The sequence below is a fragment of the Notolepis coatsorum genome (assembly GCF_963971535.1).
Source record: "Notolepis coatsorum genome assembly, chromosome: 17".
Taxonomy (NCBI): Eukaryota; Metazoa; Chordata; class Actinopteri; order Aulopiformes; family Paralepididae; genus Notolepis; species Notolepis coatsorum.
The window spans coordinates 64,125,014-64,151,817 of record NC_140181.1 but is presented as its reverse complement, the minus strand read 5'-3'; positions in this window follow the sequence as shown (position 1 = coordinate 64,151,817).

Below are 26,804 nucleotides of genomic sequence, written 5' to 3'. Positions count from 1 at the left end.
GAGGCTCGTAGCTTCAGTAGGATGCTCTCGGCTTCTTCTGGCGTAGGTACGCTCTGTAGGCAGTTGTCCACGTAGAAACTCCTTTCCACGCTGTGTCGGACCTCCTCGTCGGCTCCGGGGTCTTCGGCCACGTGCTTCTGTAACGCGAACGTGGCGCAGCACGGGCTGCAGGTGGTGCCGAATGGGAGTACCTCCCATTGGTATATCGAGGGTTGTTCGTCGTCGAGACTCTCTCTCCACAGGAACCTCAGCAGAGGCTTGTCTTCCTCCATCAGTCGGACTTGTAGGAACATTCCCTTGATGTCGCCGCTGATGGCCACTTTGTCCTGACGAAAACGTAGCAGTACGCCGAGGAGGGAGGGGCCGAGTGTCGGGCCGGGCAGGAGCAGGTTATTCAGATTCTGTTGTCCAATCTGATAACTGCAATTGAACACGATGCGGTTCTTTCCGTTGTGGGTGACCTTGTGGTGGGGCACGTACCAGGACTCAGTCGTCCTTGGTGTAAAGGCAGCGTGTGGACGTTGGTCGGTTGGAAGGCCCGGAGAGAGGGCCCTGGAGCGTCCAGCCCAGTCGGGTCTTGACCGCGGCTGGGCAGCCTCTGGGTCCGATGTGGACCGCGTCCGTTGGGACGATAAGGTCTGCGTGGTCGGAGCCTATGAGCAGGGTCGGTGTAGCGCCGTCGATGAGCGGTATGGGCAGTCGGCGTAGGTGTGCATACTTCTCCCTCAGCTGTGGGATGGGGTAGTCATAGCATGACAGACCTATGTCGTGGCTTGTGAACGCCTTGTTGATGCTGTACCGCTTCTCGGGCTGATCGATCGCTGCTATGGTGAACGAGACGTTTTCACCCTTTATTGTCTTTAAGTCTCGACGAATGGTACGGATTGTCATGGTCTCCTCTGGACCCCGCAGGCCCAACTGGGTCGCGGCGGAAGCGAGGAGGAGAGTCTTCTCCGACCCGTCGTCGAGGACGGCGTAGGTGTCGAGTACCATGTCCCCGTGACTGAGGAGTACTCGTACCACCTTGAGGAGCACCCGGGAGCTCCCGCTCTTCGCAGGGTCTATGTAGAGTACTTCTGCTCTCGACCTGCTTTGTGGGGCGGGTCTCCGTTTGTTGCTCTCGTGCAGTGCTTCGAGGTGGGCGCCGTCACACTTGCCGCACTTCTTCTTAAGGCGGCACTCAGCTGCCATGTGGCTGCGCGCGCAGCGGAAACAGCGGCGGTTTGCTTTAATCCACTGACTTACGTCTTCGGCGGTCAGTTTCAATCTCAGACGTTCAATCTCACGTATCTCCTGAATGACATAGTCCCATGTACGTCCGTAACGTGCGTCGAGGGCCACCAGGGCATCAGAATAGGGAGTCTGTGAATTGGAGTATGCCAGCGCTATGTTGTGCGCTCTGGTTACCTTGAGGTGCTTAAGGAGGATGGCATACTTGTAGGACTCGTCCTGTACTCCGGACATAATTGTCTCTAGGCACATGCGCAGTTCGGTATACTGCGCTCTGTCTTCTCTTGTGAAGTCTGGGAATGTGGGTGTCCCAATGTAGGATGCTATGGATGGCTGTGACACTGATGCGCGTAGGGGGAGAGGCCTCCTTGGCGAGTCTCCCCGTACGTGGGGTCGTGGGTTCGTGCTGGGTGGGAACCAGAGACCGGGCCCCCAGGCACTATTCCTCGGTGCTGTCTGTTGCTCAAACTCCCCACTGGGACGGGTTGGGGGTTCATAACGCAGCGTGTCGGGGCTGAGATCGGGGCTGCACTGTTCCTCCTGGTCTGAGATGGGTTCGTGCGTGTGGGCTTTCTGTCCTCCCTCGTCCTCCGCTAGGCTTTGTAGTCGCTTGGTTAGTTTCTCTGCAACGTAAGCAGGTTCTTCCCGTAGGCTGGGTCCCGTGTAGCTTGGTCGGGGAGGGGAAGGTGCCCTCGACCCTTGTCGTGATGATCTCCGGGAGCTCCGGGTGGAAGAGTGGGGAGTCACCCTCTGGAGCGCTTGCTCCATCATTTGTGCTTGTAGACGGTCTCGTTCCGCCTCGCGCTGTGCATTGGCGGCGTCGCGCTGTGCATTGGCGCGGTCTCGCTCCATGGTTTCTTGAGCCTGGAGGCGCCTCTCTTCCAGTCTGATGGTCATCGTGGCGTCAGCCTGGAGGCGACTCTCTTCCAGTCTGAGATGTTCGCGCTCACTCTGGAGGCGGTTACGCTCACTCTCTTGTTGCGCCTGGAGACGGTCACGCTCACCCTGGAGGCGGTCTCTCTCCGCTGAAGCGGTTATTGTGGCGATCAGGACTTGCGCTAGCCTCTGGTCGGCCTCGCTTGGGGATGACGCTGATGATGGTGATCTGGAGTGGGCAGGGCTTGGCGGTGACCTGGTCTCTTTACGCGCTCCGAGGTCCATCTCGGGGGCGCGGTGCTCTTTCCTCTGGTGCGCGCCGAGGTCCATCTCGGGGGCGCATTCTTTATCCTCTTGCGCTCCGAGGTCCATCTCGGGGGCGCGTTCTGTACCTTCTTGCACTCTGAGGTCCATCTCGGAGGCGCGGTCTTTATCTTCTTGCGCTCCGAGGTCCATCTCGGGGGCGCGGTGGTCTATGGGCATAGTCAAGTCATGTCTAGCTTGTCCCCCCCGTGAGCTAAGTCAGTTTCACTTAAACCAGCTTGGGTCTCTACCGGTGGGGCTGACAGGTCGATAAGATTGGGCATACTTAAGCTACTAATTTTATCCTTGCTTAACGTCCTTTTAGATAAGCTAGGAGGTAGATCTACAGCGTAGTTCTCCAAGTGTGGAGGGGGCTGACGCTGGCGCCTAGGGCGCTCTAGTGGGGGAGAGCCAATTGGAGAGTGTCCGCCGCTGGCCATATTATTATTAATATGATTATTATTACTGATACCATCCGGTTCGAAGGACCAATTGTAGCTGAGGGGCTACAAAACCCGGACTGTATTAAAGATTGTTTAGATTAAACCACTACTAAATATTATTACTTGCCAGACAGTACAGTTAGGTAAATATGGCAGACACTCAATTGACGGCACGGGGACAAGGATATCAAGTTTACAGTATTTTAATAATAATCAATATACAACTGAATTATCACATTGCTCTTTAATAGTGGAATGATAGTAGAATGTCAGAGTATCAAAGTCAAGGGGAATGAATAATTCCTAGGTTAAGAATACTCGACCGGAGCTCTGCATGGAGTGGGAGAAGGCGATACAGGGCAAAGCGAGGGGGATAGCTGGAGACGATGATTTCCCCCACGGAGTTGTAAGCTCCAGAGGAATTGAAGAATAGTCGGATACTCCTGCGGTCACTGAAGAAAAGGGGGTCTCGTACGGATCCAGTCCTTGTAATCCAAGTGCCCGATGGCAGGGTTAATAGCTCTTAATCCAAAGCCCGATGGCAGTGATGGTAGCTAGCTAGCTTCGTTTGTACTAGAAGCTAGCCCGATGACGGTCTTCAGGGGGTAGTTAGATCCAAACGCTGATGGTCTTAACTATGCGCTTCTCCACGTTACTTCGCTTACACAAGTCACTATACTGCACCAATAATGGCTCTACAATATTAGGGTCGTATCTAAGTAGCTACTAGCTATCCGTAACGATACACCGCGGGTAGGCTTCCACTGCTCACATGTTCACTCGTTCTGCTGTTAGGTTAGGTTACTTCTCGTTTCTCTGCTTTCACTTCACACTTCACCTGCGGCTGCTTGCGCCTTCTACAATATATATACTCAGAGTGATTTCTAGAGCGCAACCGAATTACTTGTTCGGAATCAATGCGCCCGCTAAGGGCATGTCTGAACTTGCCCGGACACGTCTTTGAACTTGTCTGAGGGGCGCGTCTGCTGGCGCCTCCAATGTCAAGGGCGGTGCCCAATGGGGCGAGCGAATAATACTATGATTCAAACGGAAGCTTAAAGGTATATAGCTTATATATATAAACAATATACAAGTTATACAAAATAATAAACGTAGATACTCAGAGTTAATCTGGCCCTTCAGAACACTACCATTATAAGCTAGCTTTTATTCTCTCCACCACTTCTAACCACATTGACATTTTGGATTCATTGAGACCCAGAATTCTTGCTGTAGATATTTCTTGATAAATCACATCGAGATATGTAAGAAACCAAACTTTCCGGCACATTTTTTCTGGTTGAAACCAGCGTGATGCGATCAGCTTTTTAGCTACTGTGATACCCGATAAAACCAATCTCTTTAGCTGTGGATTTACTGCAAACTCAAAAACATCATTCAATAGTAATACAGAGAGGTGTACAGGTATATTCCAAGATACGAGTTTTGATAATTGTTGGGTCACATCTTTCCAGAATGTCTTAACTGGTGGGCAGTCCCAATACATGTGCATAAATGTCCCTTCATCCCCATTTGTACATTGGGAGCATTTGGAGTCTTGTTTAAGACCCATTCTGTTCAGTCTTATAGGAGTCAAGTATGTCCTGTGAATATAGTTAAGATTGATTTGTTGATGGTCCGGGTTCCTTGATGTAAGTCGGACATTTGCCCAGGCTCCTTGCCAATCAAAGTCACTTTCCAGGTCTGGTATATCCCTCCTCCAGACAGAGTCTAGTTGGAGGGTTTCATACGAGGACGTTAGTAATTGATGATACAAATCTGAAACAAAACCTCTCGATGTCTCTCTTTCATAGAAGAATTTGTGGTATCTGTGGTGTTCAATTGGTATGTCTAATGGAACACCACCGTGAGACTTCAAACATAGCCGTAATTTTTTTTGTGTATCACGCCATATCCGGATCGCATGGGTAATTATGGGGCCAAATTTCCGTTCACAGTGCTTGATTGGTAGTTTAGTGTATGCTATGTCCTTCAGTCTATGTGGGGCTACTATGTTTTCTTCTAATTTTCTCCAGGATACTAATGCTTGGGGATCAAACCATGTTGTCAATGGTCTTAATGTGTACGCCTTAAAATAGTGGAACAAATCTGGAAATGCCATGCCACCGTCTGCTTTATTTCTCTGTGCGGTGGATCTTTTTATACGTGGTGGTTTGTTATTCCAAATAAATTTGTATGTGGAGGAGTGTAATCTTTTCCAGTGACCCTCTGGAGGGGGTAACGGTAGCATTGAACTGAAGAATTTGATTCTAGGTAGTACATCCATCTTAACTATTGATATCCGTGCCTGTACTGAGTTTTTAAGTTTTGCCCACCTATCAAGGTCGTCTTTGATTTTGTTTTGGATTTTTGTGTAATTGTGCTTCACCGTTTGTCTTATGGTGGGGAATATTTCCACTCCCAAGCATCTAAAATGTTTTACCATAGGTATCTCTCCTGGGAGGGTTATATCTTTTTTTGCAGGGGTGTTAAGTGGAAGGAAAGCCGACTTCGGCCAATTTATCTTAAATCCCGATAAATCACCAAAGTTCTCAATCAACTTGAGCAGATGAGGCAATGTGGTGTTGGGGTTTTGCATGAACAATATTACGTCGTCCGCATATAAACTAATTTTATGTTGTGTGCCCTTGATTACGATTGGTTCTATGGATTGGGATTGTCTTATATATTGTGCTAAAGGCTCTAATGATAGATCGAATAGTCCGGGACTAAGAGGGCAACCCTGTCTGGCTGAGCGTGATACCGGAAAGATTTTGGAGATGATTGTACCTGTTGTAATCATGGCCGATGGGTCTTTGTATAATACTTTAATCATATCAATGAATCCTTTTCCTAACCCCATCCTTTCTAATACTGCCCATAGATACGACCATTCCAGCCTGTCAAAGGCTTTCATAGCATCCAGGGACAGCATCGCCTTAGGTATGGTGTCGTCCTTGTCGGCATCTAGTACGTGCAGTATTCGTCTTATGTTATCAGTGATCAGGCGGCCTCTTATGAAGCCAGTTTGGTCCGGATGAACTAAAGACGTCATATGCTTTTGTAATCTGATGGCTAATACCTTAGAGTACAGTTTGATATCGGTTCCGAGGAGGCTTAAGGGTCTGTAACTACCGCACTCGGTGGGGTCTTTGTCTTTTTTGAGAAGGACTGTTATGAGTGCAATATTGTCGTTTTTATGGAAGTTCCCCTCCTTGACTGAGTATAAGATCATATTTAGTAATAAGGGTCCAATTATGTCCCAGCAAGAAAGGTACATTTCTGGTGTTATACCGTCTCTTCCAGGAGCCTTACCACTTTGCATTTCGGATATGGCCTTCTTGAGTTCCTCTAGTGTGATCGGTGTTTCTAACTGTTTAGCGTCATCCTCTGAAAGTTTAGGGAGAATAATTTGATTAAGATATGTGTCCATTTTGTTTTGATCGAAGGTCGTTTCTGATTTATATAAGTCGGAGTAGAATTCTTTGAATGTATCGTTTATTTTTTCAGGGTCTGTTTCAAGTACTTGTTGTGCTCTAATGGTAGTTATATCTGCCAATTTTGCATTAATTCTTAATCGCATGGCTAATAGGTGACTAGGTTTAGAACCTTGGGAGTACTGCTGTTGTCTTGTGCTGCGTATTTGTATTTCCGATTGTTGTCTGTATATGGCATTGATCTCTATTTTTAGTACGTTAACTTGATTTTCTAGTCGAGTTGAGTTGTTGTATTTTAAAGAATTAAATAACGTTGAGTAAAGCGTTTCCAGTTCAGACAGTTTTGTGCATTGATTCTTGCGCATTTTGGAGGAAAAGCTATCAGTGAAATCCTTGATCATTCCCTTTACTGACATCCATATTATTCTGGGGTCTTGCACCGAGTTTGCATTCTCCCGTAGGAATACTATAAGAGCTTCTTTGAGTTATGTAATGAATTCCTTGTTATTAAGCAGCATCGATTTAAATCGCCATCTTGGGGCTCGGGAAGATAGTATGCCAAATGTTCCTTTTAGGAGTAAATAACAGTGATCTGATAGTGCATTGGGTATCATTTCCACTTCATATTTATCAAATAGTCTCGGGGATGCAAAGACGTAATCTATTCTGGATAATGTGTTATGTCTCGCAGATCGACAAGAGTACTTTCGGGTCGTGGGATTAAGTGATCGCCATAAGTCATTTACACCTCTATTCTTCGACCAATCCTTTAATGCTTTAGATGAATTCTTTTGTTCGCTGGAAAAGGCGAGGTAAGATTTGTCCATCCTTGGATTCCAAATGGCATTCAAATCTGCACCTATTATAAATGAGTAATCGGGAAGGTCTAACATTGCATTGGTTAGTGTAGAGAAGAAACCCTCTTCGTACAAATTTGGGGCATATACCGCTGCCAACGCTATTTTCCTGTTATTGTGTACAATCATAGCTATAGTTATACGACCATCTGCATCCGACCATACTCCCTTTAATTCAATATTTAACTTACGTCTAACAACTATGGCTACACCTCGAGTTCTCGTACCAAAAGAAGAGTGACTAATATTATGATATGTGTTGTCCGCTAACGTATCTATGTCTTCCTCTAAAATGTGCGTTTCGCTTAGTAGAGCCACGTCCACATGTTCTTTTTTCATCAGTGTGAGCACGCTTTTGCGTTTGTGTTGTTTATTTATCCCACCAGTGTTCCATATCATTATATTCAAACTAGCCATAATCTATACATGTTGTAGTGTAGTTTTTGGTAATGCTTCTGGAGTGCGAAGCTACAATAGATGTACATCCAATTATTGAGGTCCCGTTGAGAGCCGAGCTTAAAAACATATATATATACAAATAAAAATCCCCTTTTTCCCCCTCTCCCAGAGAGTCGTACAGGCCTGTGTTCCATAGACACATCCTCCGCGTATGACTCCCTCCCTTAGGCCACCGGATTGCCCAAACTGAGCTTTGTAATCCTACTCTTCCTATGCTAATTGCCATAGGATCTAACATTTTCATTCTAATTCAATAGAATGTCGCTTTTGGTCTTGCGCCTTCCCTTAATGTAGTAAAATATTATGAAAAATGAAAAAAAGAATACCTTCATTGATATATTCATTTGAACCTTCTACTAACTTATGTAGGAAACATCAGAAAAAGGAAAAGATTGTAGACAAACACTAACACCTTAAAATGAAGAAAAATAGAAAAGAACAATGTAAGATAAAAAAAATTAAAAAAAGGGAGTGAGAGCTAAAATAAAACTCAACGTGGAGAAACCACTAGAATAAAATTGAATACATAGATAAAAGAGAAAAACAGAGACTTTTAGAGCTACATTGTGCCAATCTCTAAATCAGTGGAGTGATTATTTAAATTATTAGAATAACCTTGTTGTGCTCATACATTTAGGTGTGGCTGATTTTTTTAAAGCCTTATCAAGGCCTGATTAAACTTCAGTCAATTGATTATGCTTATACACACCGGATGTTAATGTTAAAGTTGCATGCCTTCGTTGTAATGGTGCATTTTATTTAGGGATGCCCCGATCACGTTTTTTGCCACCGATACCGATCACCGATCGTCGTGAGCCATATCGGCCGATACCGATCCGATCGTTTTTGATTAAAAATAAATTACAAATTATTTTATATATATATATATTTTTTTTTTAATAAAATATATATATTATATAATTAGACTTGTACTTGTATTATCTGCGAGACATCGCCACCACGCAACAAGTCAAAATGCTCGCTATCTGCAAACAGCTCCACTGTTCAACATCCGCCCCTTCCTGACAAAAGAAGCCACCCAACTCCTCGTCCAATCAACAGTCATCTCCCGCCTCGACTACTGCAACGCACTGCTCGCTGGCCTCCCGGCCACTGCCACTAAGCCTCTTCAACTCATTCAGAACGCAGCGGCCCGCCTGATCTCAAACCTACCGAAGTCGGCCCATGTCACCCCACTTCTTAGGGACCTGCACTGGCTCCCCATTGCTGCACGAATCCGCTTCAAGGCCCTCGAACTAGCATACCGTGCGGCAAAGGGAACTGCTCCCGCCTACCTCCGGTCAATGGTCTCTAACTACACACCCTCAAGACCCCTACGCTCTGCATCTTCTGGCCGCCTCAGACCTACTCCTATCCAAGCTCCGGGAGGGTCATCAAAGAGAAGTCGCCTATTCTCAATCCTTGCCCCACAATGGTGGAATGAACTACCCACCCCAGTTAGGACAGCCGAAACACGTCCAATCTTTCGCCGTCGACTAAAGACGCACTTCTTCAACCATTATCTGAATTAAAAAAGAAAAAAAAAAAAAAAAAATTATCTAACCCTAACTAACCATACTGTCATGCACTTGTCCTAATAAACTAACCTACACTGTAGCACTCAACACTTTGATGAACATTGTTACTCAGCTGATAGAGTTGTGCCCTTCCTGATGGCTTGTCGTACAGAACTTGTAAGTCGCTTTGGATAAAAGCGTCAGCTAAATGACTAAATGTAAATGTAAATGTAAATGTGTACTCTAGTAGCCTCCAGCTCCAAAAAGGATTCTCCGGCGCTGCAGCGGGACCCTATTGGTAACGTTATGCTTTGGTCATTTCACATTCAGCAAGCCCTCAGCTCGAATACGCATTCAATCAATGTTATAAGACATTGATATCAGGAGCTATCTGTAGCTACTGCTAGCCGGCTAGATGACGTTAAGACAACTATTTAGTTCAATCGGACATTTCGTTTTGAACTAACGTCAGCTAACGCAAGCTAACGGAGATATCAACATGGACTACTAGACTTCCTGGGGCATTTGTTGATATCCGGAGCTATCAGTAGCTAGCCGGCTAAATACCGTTAGACAATGCCTACTAAAAGTGAATAGTTGACTGGGTAATTTTGTTTAAACAGTAACGATAGCTAGGTAGCTAACGTTAGCTCAGGTCGAATGCACTATCTAGACTCAGCAGAGGAGGTCCGCCTCCTCTGTGTTTACAAACTCTACACGGGTACGGGCGGGGCTAGGGAGGAGGAGCAGTTTGCAGGTCCTGTGCGTCTGAGACAAGCGAGTGAGATATCCACTTGATCAGTTTCCGCGATCGGCGAATATGACTAATTATCGGAATTCCCCGATCGCATATTTATACTGATTATCGGCCGATACCGATCGGTGGCCGATCGATCGGGCCATCCCTAATTTTATTCTAGAAGGTTGTAGAATGCCCTAGTATATACTAACAGACTGCTGTTATGTTCCAGAATGATCTTCCTACCCAGGGTTCATGACTACTAGTATTTTCGGGATATTCCTTAGTGTCCCAGAGCAGTCGAGCGATGAGCCCAGAATATTCCAGATTGTTCACAGTGTCAATGATATATTCTTGTCTCCACGGAGACCAGAAGTCTGTAAATATAATGCATTACGAACCATATTATACACCTTGTGCCTTGGTGTTGCCGGCATGCATATCATCTGCTACTTTTGTTGAGTCGTGGTAAAGTCATTCTAGTACTGAAATACAAAGAGAAAGAGAGAGATGAGTAGGCTTATCTGGTGCGAGACAGTGTTGCGTTCTGCCCTGGGGGACCTGCTCCATGTAGATTCAAGTATTCCTCGGCGTCTTTAGGCGTGCGTAATCCTTCCCTCCGGCCGTATTTTCCCACGATCGATAATAGTGCCGGGTATATTAGCCTTGGTCTGAGGCCACACTTGAACAATTTCTGCATCACCTCCTTGTAGGGGAAACGCTGAGCGATGGCCTCTTTGCATAGATCTTCGTAGATAAATATTGAATTTTCACCATATTTCAGTTTCCCCCTTTGGTTACGTGCAACTCTGATGATGTCATCTCTTATTGCCGTCTTGCGCAGAGTAACAATGATGACTCTTGGACCGTTGCCTCTTTGTTTATCGAGTACCGATTCTGTAACATTGGTCCACTATCGGCTCTGTGGTTAGAATGTTGTTACCCAAAATCTCTGCTAACACTGTTGGAAACTTGTCGTCTGTGCAATTGACTGATTCATCAAGTCCCACAATGCGGATATTATTTCGCCTGTAGTAACGTTGGGTCTCGAGCAGCCTCTCCATCGCTTCATCTTTGACTTCTTGTATTTTTATCCGACATGCTTCTTCCACCTTTTTTATCTCCTTCGTTAACTCTGTCAATCCATCGTTGACGTTCTTCTTGTTCTCTTTGACTACCCGTGTAATTTCTGTCACCGTATTCTCCACTGTCGTGATTCGCACGGACTGTACAGCGACCGCTTTCATAACTTCTTCGAATTTAGCATCGATGTGTTCGAATTTAGTATCGATGTGTGCGACGTGTAATTTGAAAGCGACCATCTGTTCTTTCATCAGGATAGTCAGAGAGTTGAAGTCGGGTTGAGTAATTGCACTGCCTGTGTCAGTTGATATTGTAGGTGCAGTGATGGGAGCGATGGATTTGTTGGCTATTATCTTCTCAAAATCCTCTGCTTTGTCCCTCACGGTACTTTTTCCTGTCGTTCCCGTTATGTTGTCCTCTATTGTCTCCCTCTCGGAGCCAGTCGCCGATGGTCCCGGTATATTCTCATCGGGGATTGTCAACAACGGATCTGCCACCGCGTCGCCTGTTTTTTTTTTTTAACGTGTCTCAATCGTCGCCGTTGGATTTGCTGCTTCGTGTTCCTTTCCAACCTTTTTCTTATCCTTACCATCCATGTTGAGTCTTTATGTCTTTTGATATAGTTAGTAGAAGTTCCTATTAATACATACGATGTGGTTTAATCTCATTGGTATTTGTTAAAATAATGTTTTTGAACGAAATTAACGGTGACGGGAGCGGAGCTGTTACCAAACGCGTGCGCTACATATTGTAGCTAAACCGGAAGTCTGTTACACTTTTTTTTATTGTTAACTCATTCTGCGCCATCGCTTAATGCGCCAGAGGGCGCTAGTACGCCACCGCTTTAATCAATGGGGGGACTGCGAGATTTGCGAGTGCTTAAAATATATCTTATATTATAGCTATGGGTCTAATACACCCGTCGATTGTCAGTGAGATGCTTCCAGTCAACATGTACAAAACGGATTGTTTTTTCATCCGTACATTTCCGTTTTGAATATGAATATAGTTTAGGTGATTCTTTGTAATCCCAGGAAAAGACGCGATAATAGCCCTTTAGTGGAATACACTAAACACTAGGGCTGCAACTAATGACTATTTTGGTAGTCGACTAATCTGTCGATTATTTTTTCGATTAGTCGACTAATCGAAAAACAATTATATAAAAAAATATATATATATTTTTTTATTATAATTTTTTTTGCACTACCTTTCTTTGTGAAAGTGGCTTCTCAGCTCTGGTCCAGCTGAAGACAGAGCAGAGGAACAGATTGGACATTGAGCATGACCTCAGTTGCTTTGAGACTCTTGTCAGGACCAAACAACATCCCCAGTTATCCCATTAGTTCCCCCAAACTTACTGTCGGTCTGTTATGTTAAGCTAAGAAGTCTTGAGCTGGCTGGACCAGAGCTGAGAATCCACTTTCACAAAGATAGGTAGTGCAAAAAAAAAAATATATATATATAATAAATCTTTTATTTTTTTAATGACTAATCGACGCAACAATTCCTCGTCAACGATTTTTTTTATAATCGACATCGTCGATTATGTCGACTAATCGTTGCAGCCCTACTAAACACGTTGTAATTTTTTGCCTGATTATCGAATCTTCCTGAAATCAACGCTAGATTATCATTATTATCCTTCCTCATGCAAGAATGAAATGGCCCTCGTAGCGCGAGGCTCCCCCAGTCCCCTCCTGCACCCAACGGCACACGGCCACACACACACACAGACAGCCGCGATCACGGTAGAAAGAAATATCAGATCAACGCAAGATTTTCCTGGTATCTGATGTAATGCAAAAGAAATAATCCAATTATCTGATCGCCATTCCAAATACTGCTCGTGGAGGTCCATCCCACATTACCGAGCGTTACACATGAACGGGCGGGCGGGGTTAGTGTACCATGCCATCGTTGTAAAGGCATGCCTCGTCTGACTATTTAAACCCCACCCGCACGGCTCAGATCGGCCCTGAAAAGAAACTACACCATTTCTAATAGTGCAATACCTGCTGGAAGGCGTAGGCGGCGGTATTTGCCCTTTTGCGAGCTCAGACCCATTCCCAATGATAACATCAGGCTGGATGGATGAAAATGAATGGATATAGCTAATAAAAGAAATAACGATTAAAACCAGACTTTTCTCATGATTGGCGCTGAACGGTTGGCGAGTTAACCCGACTTTTTCCGTGATTGGCGTTGAATGAGTTAATTGGGAGAAATTGTCCATTTAACTTGATAGTCTAAGGATCATTTGGAGGCAACGCAATCCAGAAGAAACAATTAGATTACATTACAAAATTAGAAAAAATCTGGTGGATTGAGAAATCTGATTTTACGGTACAATTGGGTATCAAATCTGCAATCTGTAACTGAAAGTTACATTGGAAAGTAACCTTGTCCTTGCTGTGTGTGTGTGTGTGTGTGTGTGTGTGTGTGTGTGTGTGTGTGTGTGTGTGTGTGTGTGTGTGTGTGTGTGTGTGTGTGTGTGTGTGTGTGTGTGTGTGTGTTGCTTGCGGGTCGTCATCCAGCTGTTGTTGTATCTCCCGCTGGGCTGCAGCTCCCAGGCTTCTAATGGTATCCTGCGCTCACATTCCTGTCATAGCCGATCTGGATTCCCCCTGTCGGCACCAGCACAGCAGCCCAGCACGGCCGCTTGCCCCAGCCCAAGCATTCCTCCTCCACTCCCAACACACACACACATACACACACGTACAAACCACTCTCCAGAGGCCCCGCCAACGTCTGCCACAAACCTCACACACTGCCTCCCATCCTCCCACATGCCCTTCCTCCTCGGTGTTTCCAAGTGTCTATTGTATTGTGTTGGATTTCAAGGGAATAGCCTCGTCGGAGTCATCGGATTCTTTGATAAATCAGGCACGGCAGATTTGGTTGGTTCTTGGCAAAGAATAGAATAGACAATGCAGGGTCTCAAATGCTAGACTTACAGGCTCCTCTTTAATGTGATACCATAAAACATGCAGCTGGCAGAGGCTAAACTTTTAGTAGGATTCTGTACTGCAATTCTGTAGTAGAATGGTACTATAGCGCAATAGGCCCGGTCTCGCAACTCCAAGTGTCTCTCACATGCATGCTTCTTACTGCAGTGCCTGTGTACTGTCAGAGTCACACAGATCTGACATCTCCAGCTCCTTTACAGTGTAGCTTTTTCAATTTCCCATGCACTCCATGTCTACCAAAATAGAGAGGCTGTTAAGCTTATAGCCTACACAAATGTCTTCACCTCTCCAGTCAGTTCAAAGTATTGGGACTGTAAAGTGAAATTGACTCTTTTTGCAGTATGCTCCTAAAGTTCATTTTTAAGATAAAAATGTATGAGACAATGGTACAGGCGTCAGCTATTAACTGACTATTTATTTGCTTATAAGTTAAAGGTAGAATATGTAATGCTGTCAAACAGTGAATTCTAGGCAAAAGAGTGTGATGTGTGGGTTGGAGTTTAGTAACTTGAATTTCTCCAGATCTCTCATGGCAGAGCCTGAGGTGTGGCCAGCAGTAGCAACTCCTCCACTACCCACTGAAATCCAATCCAGACATCAGGCAATTTAGGGCTGGGCGATTCTTGCTCAAATTTGAATCACGATTTTTCTCTCTAAGAATTGAGATCACGATTCTCTCACACGATTCTTATTTTTTAAATAAAATCATTTATTGCACTCTTTCTTAAACAGACAACATATTATATGAAAGTGCTTGACTTAAACTTAAACATAACATATATGAAAGTGCTTGACTTAAACTTTAAAGTCTCTTGTAACATACAAAATAACTCAAGTCAGAATCGTCATCATTTAAAAAAGTTAAGTAAACATTTTTTTTTTAACACATTGAGTGCCATGCCCCTTCGGAAAGTGGCCCCTTCCTTGCCGTCCATTAACCCCATGTAAACGTAGTTGTAGTTTGTAGAGCTAAACCTATATTTTATAGTATAGCTATGGGTCTAATAACGCCGTCGAGTCTCAGTGACGTCAACTCTGGTCAACGTGCAAAAAACAGATTCTTTTTTCATCCGTACATTTCCGTTTTATACCGTTTTGAATACGAATATAGTTTGGGTGCTTCTGAGTCATTCCAGGGAAAAGACGCGAAAACTGCGTTTTTGTGTAATTCAATAAACACGTTGTAATTTTTCGCCTGATTATCGGATCTTCCTGAAATCAACGCTAGATCATAATTATTATCCTTCCTCGTGCACGCATGCAATGTTGTTTAGACCGGCGCACGCATACAGACACAGACAGCGTCGATCGGGGTAGAAATAAATATCAGATCAACGCAAGCTTTCATATATAATGTCCTTACCTGGTCTCTGATGTAATGCAAAAAAAAGAATCCAAATATCTGATCGCCATTCCAGTTATCCACAGCGATCCTGTCTCCGACGTTGTTGGGCATTGCACTTCAACGGGCGGGTGGGGTCAGTAGTCAAAACCATCCCTACAAGCGTGTGTTTTGCCGGAGTGTTTAGGACCCGCTCCCACGCCGCAGCTCGGTAGAGAAAATAAACGAACACGTTTCTAACGGGGTGCAATAATGGCAGAAGGCGTTAGAGGGCGGTATAAGACCGTCTGCCAGCTCAGACACATTCAGTACAGCATGCACAAGGTGCCCCGCTGAATTATGAATGGCAATAGCGAATAAAAGAAATACTGTGAGAAAAACGTAGATCTACGTTTCCGGCACTCAACGATCGGGCGACAGAAATGTAGTTCTACGTTTTCGGCAACCAAAATGTTAATAAAAAAAATCTTCATAATTTAGAAATGAGATTGCATAGGTCTATGAATCGAGATCGCGATTTTTTTGTATTAATCGCCCAGCCCTATCAGGCATGCTGGCATCTTTTGCCCCTAGACTAGAGGTTGCTGTTTGACAACATTACAGATTCTAACTTTTTTTAATAATAATGCAGGACCTCTTTGGAGAGAGGTCTTTATTCGGCATGCAACGACACAACGACATGCAATGGGCGGCACACACACACATGGGCGGCACACACACAGACACACACATGCAATTGTCTCTCAGGGTCGCCGATGCGATTGAGCTCTGCTCTTAACCCATCCCGTCGTCCTTCCCACCAAGGGCTGCCGGGAGCAGACAGGGCGTCGGCGAGGGCCGCGCCCGGGGACCAATCCAAGTGCTCCTGCCCGTCTTCGTCAGGGCCGCGTCATCGATTTGTTGTGCATGTTTTTCCATTGGGTTTCTCTTATCGGGGGGCGGGGGGGGGATCCCTTGCGAGCACGGGGAGAACATGCAAACTCCACACAGAAAGGCCTGGGAGATCCCCCACCTGGGTACCTGGCATCGCGGAAACCTGGTCCCCAAGCGGGAATCGAACCCTGGACCTTCTTGCTGTGAGGCGACAGTGTTAACCACTACACCACCGTGCCGCTTTAACACTTTGGACGCCAGACCCGATGATAGTCGGGTTAACTCGCTGACCGTTCAGCGCCAGACCCGAGTATAGTCGGGTTTTCATCGTTATTTATTTTATTCGATATTTCCATTCATTACAGGCACACGGACATCTGGGTTAACATGGGGAATCATCCTGAGAATGCCAAAGTGCAATACCGGCCGCATCCACCCAGGTGGCAGTATCGAGCACCCTTTGAAACATTATATCTTGGCCGATCAAAAGTCTCCGGTCGGATTTCTATTGGTCGGGCAAGGGGGGCGGTTTTGCTCCCGGTGCATGATGTGTGGCAGATTATGTTGGCGACACGATCGACACCAATACTGGGACTCGCGATAATTGGAATATTCTTTTTGGGGTACATCCTAGTGAAGGTAAGGGCTATATGATATCAATCCTGCTGTGATCCAATCATAACTTCACCTCGATCACAACATGTGTCTGTAATGTTACTCCACAGCATATGCCGCTGGTGACGATCAAAGCATCAAAAAACGCCCCCCCCCCCCCCCCCCCCCCCCCACCCTTTCATGCATTCATGATGAAACATAATACCGATAATGTGATTTCGAAATAGTAGCATGTACAGGCGAGAAATGGCAACGTTTTTAGTGAATTGCACGTATTGCTGCATAGCGTAGTTTTCTGGGATTAGACAGGATTACTCAAAAAGTATATTGTCATATTCACCACGGTATAAAACGGGAATGTATGGATGAAAAAAATATTTCTTTAACACATATTGAACGATAGTCGGTGTCAAATGGGCCATAGTATTGTATCCATAACTATAATATAGAATACGCCACGTATATTTTAGAGCGTCTGCCTTTTAACTCTTTCAGTGCCACTCACAAGATTTCTCAGGTTTTTTTATAGGTGGTTGCGTGCCACTCACGAGATTTCTCGGAATTATTATTATTATTATTTTTTTGCGATCTGAAAAATTATTGCGTCACCCGAGCCTACCCGAGTATAGCCGAGCTGCGCCGGTGATCACTGTGGAAAAAAGCGCCCCCCTGTCGTCTCCCAGATGATTTTGGAATGGACTCAATGAAAATGAATGGGGAAAAAAATCCGGTACTCCACATTTTCCAGTTCACTGATCCAGCCGGGGTTACCACAGTTCATTCTGGAGCCTCAGATCCCCGCGGATCATGGAGATCTACAGTGTCGCGTTGGATCCATACATGCCTGATGTCAGGTAAGGACTCTATGTTATCAGTGGTAGGATAATCGGAGTAAGTTTGATGAAGTTATAAGCTGTTTTGTGAAATGTCTTCTTTCGGTTTCACTGTAAAAGTCTGTGAGGAAATCAACGGAGCGATTATCAGTGCGCGGCCGTAATGTGCTTGCGTGCACGTATAATATTGATCATCTAGCGTTTATTTGAAAACGATTCATAAAAAGGCCGACGAATATCAACGTTGTGGAATATTCCACTAAAAGACGATTTTCATAGAATGCTCCAGAATGAGCTGTTTTTTATATCAAAACGGGGGCTTTTCTAACTGCTCTGAAACGGAAACGACGCGATAAAAAAACAATCTGCCTTCACAGCACTGACTGGAAAATAGTCTTTGATAATGCGATGGGCAGATTAGACACATAGCATAATTTAAAACATAGATTAGGCGATATTAACGTTAACATTGGCGCCGATGGTGGCATTCAAGCGGTAAAACGGAAAACCAGGCGTGGCACTGAAAGAGTTAACAACACATCACGCATATCGCTGTGGCATCCAAAGTGTTAAGGCTCATAATCACATGTCGCACTTCCTTGCATGTAGCATGTTCATTACTAGAGAACATCTCTCCCTCTACTAGAGCAGAGCCCTAATGCTTCACAGACCACGTAGACTGACCCAAGCCGCATACAGTTAAAAATAGTAAGTAAGTAAATTAAAGTAATGTAAAAATATTAACTTGCCACATGCAGCTGACTGGTGCCAGGTCTTTCTGTTTCCTCCCAATCTCTGACTGGCTCATCATCCACCTGTTCTTTTGGATATTACCCTTCCAGGATTTTGAACGAGGCCACATCCTAGGCCTGCCTGCCACAGCTTCACGATCTGTGGCCTCTTCTTCAGAAAAGGAGACAATTATATAGTATTATTTATTTACACTCTGTATGAGCTTACCCTTTGTCATTTAGTTTATTATCTGTTCTAGTGTCAGTCTCTAGGTTGCTGCCATTACTTTGCTTGCCTTCTCATAAGAGACACTTTCACCAAACCAAGGCACACAATTCCTCCAAGGAAAATGACATGGCTGCTATAGGGAGGTGTAGTCTGACGTCACTTTGGACCGCCCGCGAGGTCCACCCGTATAGGGATTTATCATTGGGAAAATGGATTATCGGCTATTGTAACAATTCTGCTGCATGAACATTGGAAAGCTTTCCATTTTTGCACAAAATGAGTTCCCTTCTATCACTAACATTATTTTATTTAAGCATTTTTGGTTGAAATACAATTCGGCGATTTCTTTTTACGATTAATTGCAAATATTTTCATGTTGAGCTATAGATTGTGGATGAATAAGCACAGAAAGGTACACCATGCAAATGTTCATGCTTTATTTGTTTTAAAGGTGACATACATTATAAATGTCTTTTTTGAGTGTCTAGCATTGTATTATAGTAATAGGAGTTAGTATCAATGTGTTTTTTTCTCTAAATACCATATTGGCGGATTGCCGTCATTCAGGTCATTCATTTCCTGGTCCATTTTAATCAGGTCGTTCTGATTTGACGCGCATGGTGACGTCACGTGGCGCTGGGGAAGCGGATAGTGATCCGATTGGCTCTGTGGTTGCCAATGCCCGCCCACAACCTAGGCAGCCCACACAGCGATAGCAGAGCGAGTGGAAATCACTTCCTCAAGACAGATAGTGAAACCCGACACCTCAACTGCACTCTGAGAGAGAGGGAGAGAGAGGGAGGGAGAGAGAGAGAGGAGAGAGCCCGCGTCTGTGTGTGCTTGTTTACACAGCGTTTTCATTCTCAGTCCCGCTGAGTCCGGGGCTCGCTCTCTCTCTCTCTCTCTCTCTCTATCTCCCTCTCTCGCTCGCTCTCCGCCCTCTCTCTCTATCCCCCCTCTCTCTCTCTCTCTCTCTCTCTCTCTCTCTCTCTCTCTCTCTCTCTCTCTCTCTCCGCCCTCTCTCCGCCCTCTCTCTCTCTCTCTCTCTCTCTCTCTCTCTCTCTCTCTCTCTCTCTCTCTCTCTATCCCCCTCCTCTCTCTCTCTCTCTCTCTCTCTCTCTCTCTCTCTCTCTCTCTCTCTCTCTCTCTCCCTCTCTCTCTCCCCCCCCTCTCTCTCTATCCCACCCCCCCTCTCTCTCTCTCTCTCTCTCTCTCTCTCTTTATCTCTCTCTGTCTACCAGTCGCAGACTGTATGGATGACTGTCACTCAGTGCTTATGGGCGGAGCCAGGCCATCGCAGCCTGAAATACTGATGCTGTGAAATTAGGCTTTTGAGTACTTGATAAGAAATATAAAACAATGCATTTAAAAAAAAAATTACTTACAGATGTCTTCAATAGATTCACAGGAATTGTGTAAAGTTGCCCAAATAGTGCTAGGAATAGCAATGCAGGTCCCCTAACGAGACGATTTAGAAATGGGCAATGGGGAAATATGTTGCAATTTTGCGAGGTGTACCGGCCGGAAACAGCAATGACGTAACCACTACACCTCCCTATTGTGATGACGGCGCAGTTAAAGTTAGAGGTTCTATGTAGGATTGCAAGTAACTGTCTAACTGTGCACAACTGTTTCCACTGACTGTACATAACTGTTTCCACTAGAGGGCGCTATAGGCGGAGCCGCTAATGCTACCACCAGGTGGAGAGTATTTAAGGAGATGTCTACTCCCCCTCTACCTCTTTCCCACCTGCCTCTCTCGGAGTGGAGAACTCATGTACTGCTGCCTTGCCATGTAAATAATAAACCACGCCGATTAAAGGCTGAAGGTAGAAACCATGCCTCTTGACCACATTATTGTCGCCCCATAGCCAGACTCTGTCAACAGGTTATGGGCCCAGATCTCGCAGGGGCGAAATAATAAAGGGTAGCAAGTTTAGCTGAAGTATAGGCTAGGTTAGCACCGGGAGCACCGCGTGGCTAGGCGCTAGGCCAACAAGAGCTAAAGCTACGCCCACCATCAAAAGAGCAACATGGAATCCAACACGACGATCCTGCGCGTCAAGAGGAAGCGGGACACCGACCCCACCGACGCGCAAGCAGACCCGCCCGGAGAGCAGCGTGCAGAGCCCCGGGGAGGCGGCACCGGGGGAGACGGAGCCTGCTGAGCCCAACGGAGGCGAGGGGGAGAACCCTGCCTTAAAACTCGTGGCGACCAAGGGAAGGAGCAAATGGCCCTCATTTAATGGAAAGGCAGAGGACTATGAGCTCTGGGAAGAGCGCATGTTATGCTGCATGCACGGTGTGGGACTGAAGACGACGATCTTGACGGCCCCCACGAGGGACCTGATGGCGGAAGCACAAGCCCTGGACGACAAGCGTAATGCAGACGCATACTGTGAGTTAGCACCACTGCTCGACGACACAAGCTTGGGGCTGATATTCCGCGACACTAAAGACAAAGGCAGAGAAAGCCTGGGAGTGTTGAGAGAACATTATATCGGGCAAGGAAGACCCCGAGTCGTGGCCCTCTACATAGCACTAACAGCACTGAAGAAGGGGCACACCGAGACTGTGACCGAATACGTCATCAGAACTGAGCAGATCATGATGGCATTGAAGAGTGCAGGAGAAGCACCAAGCGATGGGCTAATGATGGCGATGGTGATGAGGGGACTACCGGAGCTGTACAAACCGTTCACACTCCTGGTAACACACGGTTCAGCGGACATGACGCTGGGAAAGTTCAAGGCCAAGTTACGAAATTTCGAGGCCTCAGAAGATATCCACCCAGCCGCCGCGGAGGCGGGAGAGAGGGTGCTGAAGGCCCGAGCGACGCCAAGGGAGAAGACCAGGCCCACGACGGAGCTGGCGTGTTGGCGATGCGGAGAGAAAGGCCATCGGAGAGGTAACTGCACAAGGACTGTCTGGTGTGGCTTCTGCAAATCCACGGGGCACACAGACAGAGCGTGCATGAAGAAACGCGACCAGAGCGCGCGATACGTGCATGGACAAGATGGCGGCCATGGACAAGATGGCGGCGACGGTCGACGTGAGACGAATTGAGGCGACGCCCGGAGAGTAGCGGGACAAGAGGGCTTCATTCCCAGGGCGCAGACAACATACGTCACCAGGCCAAAGCAGCTGCAGCAGGACCAAAGGAAGGGACTGATCGTGGACACAGGTGCGTCGTCCCACGTCATCAATGACAGGAGTCGGTTCAAGAACTTTGACAACACTTTCCACCCGGAGAGACACGAGAGGCATGGAGCTGGCAGACGGGAAGCGCACCTACGGGTTGGCGCAAGAGAGAGGAGACGCACAGGTATGCCTCACAGACAGTGAGGGGCGCCGGTGTACAGTGACGTTAAAGAACGCTCTCTACGTACCATCGTTCCCACAAGGACTATTCTCTGTAATAGCTGCTACTGCGAACGGTGCCAAAGTATTCTTCAATGAAGGTAAACATTTTCTTGTAGAGCCCAACGGTACGCGATTTAACATAGAGGTGTACCAGAGAATGTATTATCTGCAAACAGAGTGTAATGACAACGACAAGTGTAATGATGATAATGATATGTGTAACGTGACTGTCAGTCACGATATTCAGACATGGCATGAGATTATGGGTCATTGTAATTACGAGGATTTACTGAAACTGCAAGCAGTGACAGAAGGCATGCACATTGAAGGTGAAAAGCGTATTTGAGAATGTGTAGTGTGCATAAAGGGGAAGTTTACTCAATCGAGAAACAGAAATCCCACAGAAAAAGTAAAGGTACCACTTGCGCTAGTTAACACAGATCTAGCCGGTCCGCGTGAACACTTTCGGCAACCAACATGCCCTTCCGCGTTGCTCTGAATTGCTCTGATTGGCCGAGCGCGCGCATGCGCATGAGCCGCGACAAGCTCCTCAGAGGCAGGAATACTAAGCTCCCCCCCTTAAGCTCCAGGAGAGAGGAGAGAGGCTGAAAACCCGCAGTTCTTGCCCGACTGATGGGAGCCGAATCCCGGATCCGATTTTTCTGATGAATACCCCCAAAACATGGAGGTCCCGAACGCAATTTATACAAATGGAAGTATTGATTGCGCCGTAACGAATCATTAAAAAAATATACCGTTAACTGGAATATGTTGTGCCTTTACACATATGTTGGATTATGTAATTGGTTTGTCATGACAAACCAATAAAAAAAATCGCGATTTACCCGGTGGCTACAACAACACACAGTCCAGTCCTTTAGATTAGCCCCACCGTTCATTGTAAACAATGATGCATGTAGTCACTGTGTGTCATGTAGTCACTGTGTGTCTTTCTGTTTCTCGATTGAGTAAACTTCCCCTTTATGCACACTACACATTCTCATACGCTTTTCACCTTCAATGTGCATGCCTTCTGTCACTGCTTGCAGTTTCAGTAAATCCTCGTAATTACAATGACCCATAATCTCATGCCATGTCTGAATATCGTGACTGACAGTCACGTTACACATATCATTATCATCATTACACTTGTCGTTGTCATTACACTCTGTTTGCAGATAGTACATTCTCTGGTACACCTCTATGTTAAATCGCGTACCGTTGGGCTCTACAAGAACATTTTTACCTTCATTGAAGAATACTTTGGCACCGTTCGCAGTAGCAGCTATTACAGAGAATAGTCCTTGTGGGAACGATGGTACGTAGAGAGCGTTCTTTAACGTCACTGTACACCGGCGCCCCTCACTGTCTGTGAGGCATACCTGTGCGTCTCCTCTCTCTTGCGCCAACCCGTAGGTTGAGAGTTCCAATCACTGTTAAGAAGGAACAAGATAAGACACGAGACGTCATGTCCATATTCCCCACACCAGAACGGAGTGGCAGAGAGGGAATGGTGCACTCTTTTCGAAATGGCTAGGTGTAAGCTAGTAGACAGTAACTTACCTAAGAGTCTATGGCATTATGCGGTGCAAGAAGCCGCTTACACCAGAAACAGGTGCTTTAATAAGCACACAGGCACCACCATCACACTGACAGGAAAGAAGTGTAATCTAGCTAGAATGCACAAATTTGGATCAGTGTGTTATGCTTACCTGCAGACAGAGGAAAGCTCAAGTCCAGATGTGAAAAAGGACTCTTTGTAGGGCACGACAAAGGAAGCCCCGCTTTCCTAGTTTATTATCCCGGTAAAGGGGGAATGCAGAAACACAGGCTAGTCAAGTTTGTCACAAAGACAACATGTGAGAACGAGACACAGACAGAGGAGCCAGAGCTGGACTCCAGAGTAAGGTGTGAAGAAACAGAGACACCTCAGCCTAGTGCACTTAGCACGGTCGTGCAGACAGAAGGTCAGCAACCCCCAGAGGGAGATGCCGAGGAGCACCCGAGGGTGACGTCACGTGCCCCAAGCAGTGGGAGCCTGGGAGGTATCCCCCAAGGGAACACAATCCCCCAAAGTATCTGACAGACTATGCCCGGAGAGGAAGTGACGAGGATGACAGTACACTTACCACCATTGATTACTGTCAGTGGGGTACCTCAGACCTTTAAAGAGGCCATAGTGTCCCCTGAATCAAGTAAATGGGAGAGAGCAATGGATGAGGAGATGAGGTCCCCAGAGGACAACCACACCTTTACTCTAACCAAGTTACCAGAGGGCAGACAGACAGTGGGAGGGAAATGGGTATACTCAATCAAGGAGGGTATTGAAGGCCACGACAAGTACAAAGCGAGATTTGTAGCTAAAGGTTACAGTCAGAGGGAGGGGATAGACTACAGTGAAACATTCTCCCCCACAGCCAATCTGACCAGTGTAAGGGTAGTGATGCAGAAAGCAGCTGAGGACAATTTGATTTTACATCAGATGGATGTGAAGACAGCCTATCTGCACACACCCATAGATAGGGAGATATATATGGAACAACCTGAAGGTTATGAAAAGAAAGGAGAGAAGCTAGTGTGTAAGCTAGAAAAATCCATTTACGGCCTGAAACAGTCTGGGCAAAATTGGAACGAGATGCTTCATACATGTCTCATTGAAGATCACTTCCTACAGAACCCAGTAGACCCCTGTGTTTACTCAAGGGAGTCAAAAGAGTCAGGAAAAGTGATCATCGTCATTTGGGTGGATGATTTGATCATCGCAGCAGACAACACTACATTTACATTTACATTTAGTCATTTAGCTGACGCTTTTATCCAAAGCGACTTACAAGTTCTGTACGACAAGCCATCAGGAAGGGCACAACTCTATCAGCTGAGTAACAATGTTCATCAAAGTGTTGAGTGCTACAGTGTAGGTTAGTTTATTAGGACAAGTGCATGACAGTATGGTTAGTTAGGGTTAGATAATTTTTTCTTTTTTCTTTTCTTTTCTTTTTTTAATTCAGATAATGGTTGAAGAAGTGCGTCTTTAGTCGACGGCGAAAGATTGGACGTGTTTCGGCTGTCCTAATTGGGGTGGGTAGTTCATTCCACCATTGTGGGGCAAGGATTGAGAATAGGCGACTTCTCTTTGATGACCCTCCCGGAGCTTGGATAGGAGTAGGTCTGAGGCGGCCAGAAGATGCAGAGCGTAGGGGTCTTGAGGGTGTGTAGTTAGAGACCATTGACTGGAGGTAGGCGGGAGCAGTTCCCTTTGCCGCACGGTATGCTAGGTCGAGGGCCTTGAAGCGGATTCGTGCAGCAATGGGGAGCCAGTGCAGGTCCCTAAGAAGTGGGGTGACATGGGCCGACTTCGGTAGGTTTGAGATCAGGCGGGCCGCTGCGTTCTGAATGAGTTGAAGAGGCTTAGTCAGCCGGGAGGCCAGCGAGCAGTGCGTTGCAGTAGTCGAGGCGGTAGATGACTGTTTATTGGACGAGGAGTTGGGTGGCTTCTTTTGTCAGGAAGGGGCGGATCCTTCTGACGTTGCTCAGGAGGAATCGGCAGGTTCTGGTTGTCGCTGCGATGTGAGCAGAGAAGTTCAACTGGTCGTCGAGGACAACACCAAGGTTCTTGGCGGTCGGGGACGCGGTCACAGCTGCATTCTCGACTGTGATGGAAAGGTCGGTCAGGGGGGAGGATTTGGCCGGCAGGTTCTGTTCCCCAGGCTTGGAATATCTCTCTATTCTATACAGGCCATTCTGGCTACCAAGAGAGCTAACAGCTATTGTAGCCATAGTTGTCTACAAATCACCCAGCGGCGATATAGACCAGGCACTCAAAGAATTGCATGCAGTGATCAACAATACAGAAAACACGCACCCAGAGATTTATCCAAAAGTGTATAAGTGACATTGTCCCGGCAAAAACAATCTGGGTATTCCCCAACCAGAAACCATGGATTAATAGTTCCGTGCACACAGCACTAAATGTGAGAGACACTTCTTTTGCCTCTGGAAATAAAGAGAAGGAGATGGAAACACGTTACCATCTCCGCAGGAGGATCACAACAGCCAACAAGAAACGAGCTGCGCTCTGGTCGTTGCTGAGGCTGACGTGTGCAAGGAATTCAAGTGCATAATTGTACGCAAGGCAGCCGGACCAGATGGCATCACAGGCCAAGTGATCAGAATGTGTGTGGAGCAGCTGACTGGTGTGTTCACTTCATATTTAACCTCTCCTTCGCCAAGCACACAATCCCTTCCTTATTCAAGTCATCCACCATTGTGCCAGTGTAACAGAGGTCCGTGAGTAATATCCAGTCACGATGGACGTGTGTCTTGAAGTGACTGTGGCAGTAAGCGGTACTGTGAGTTAAACTCACTTCCCCTTAACTCAATGGCCGCCAACAACGATTAAATACGCGTTAGCCCGCCAATCGTTGAATGCCAACCACGTATATATACGTTAATAATAATTCATTTTATTTATAAAGCACTTTTCATTCATGCAGAGTTCCTTGTACTTCTGATTAATGCAATAGTGTGTGTGTGGATCTGAAAAAGTGGCCAGCAGACATGATGCTGGAACTGTGACACGTGTGCAGTGCACACACACACACACACACGCACACACACACACACACACACAAATAATTATAATAATAATAATAATAATAATAATAATAATAATAATAATAATAATAATAATAATAATAATAATAATACATTTATTTATTTGGTTCCACAAATATGTACAGGTGTTTGTATGCATTATATCTATTTGTTATGTTGGTTTCTAGGTGTTTCTAGGTTGGTTTCTAGCTTTCCCTGTAATCTGAGTCCACACCAGCGCTGCCTGGTCTCAGACTGCTTCATATCGGTTATATGGTTATGTCCTTGTTTTTTTTGTTTTACATTATGGGC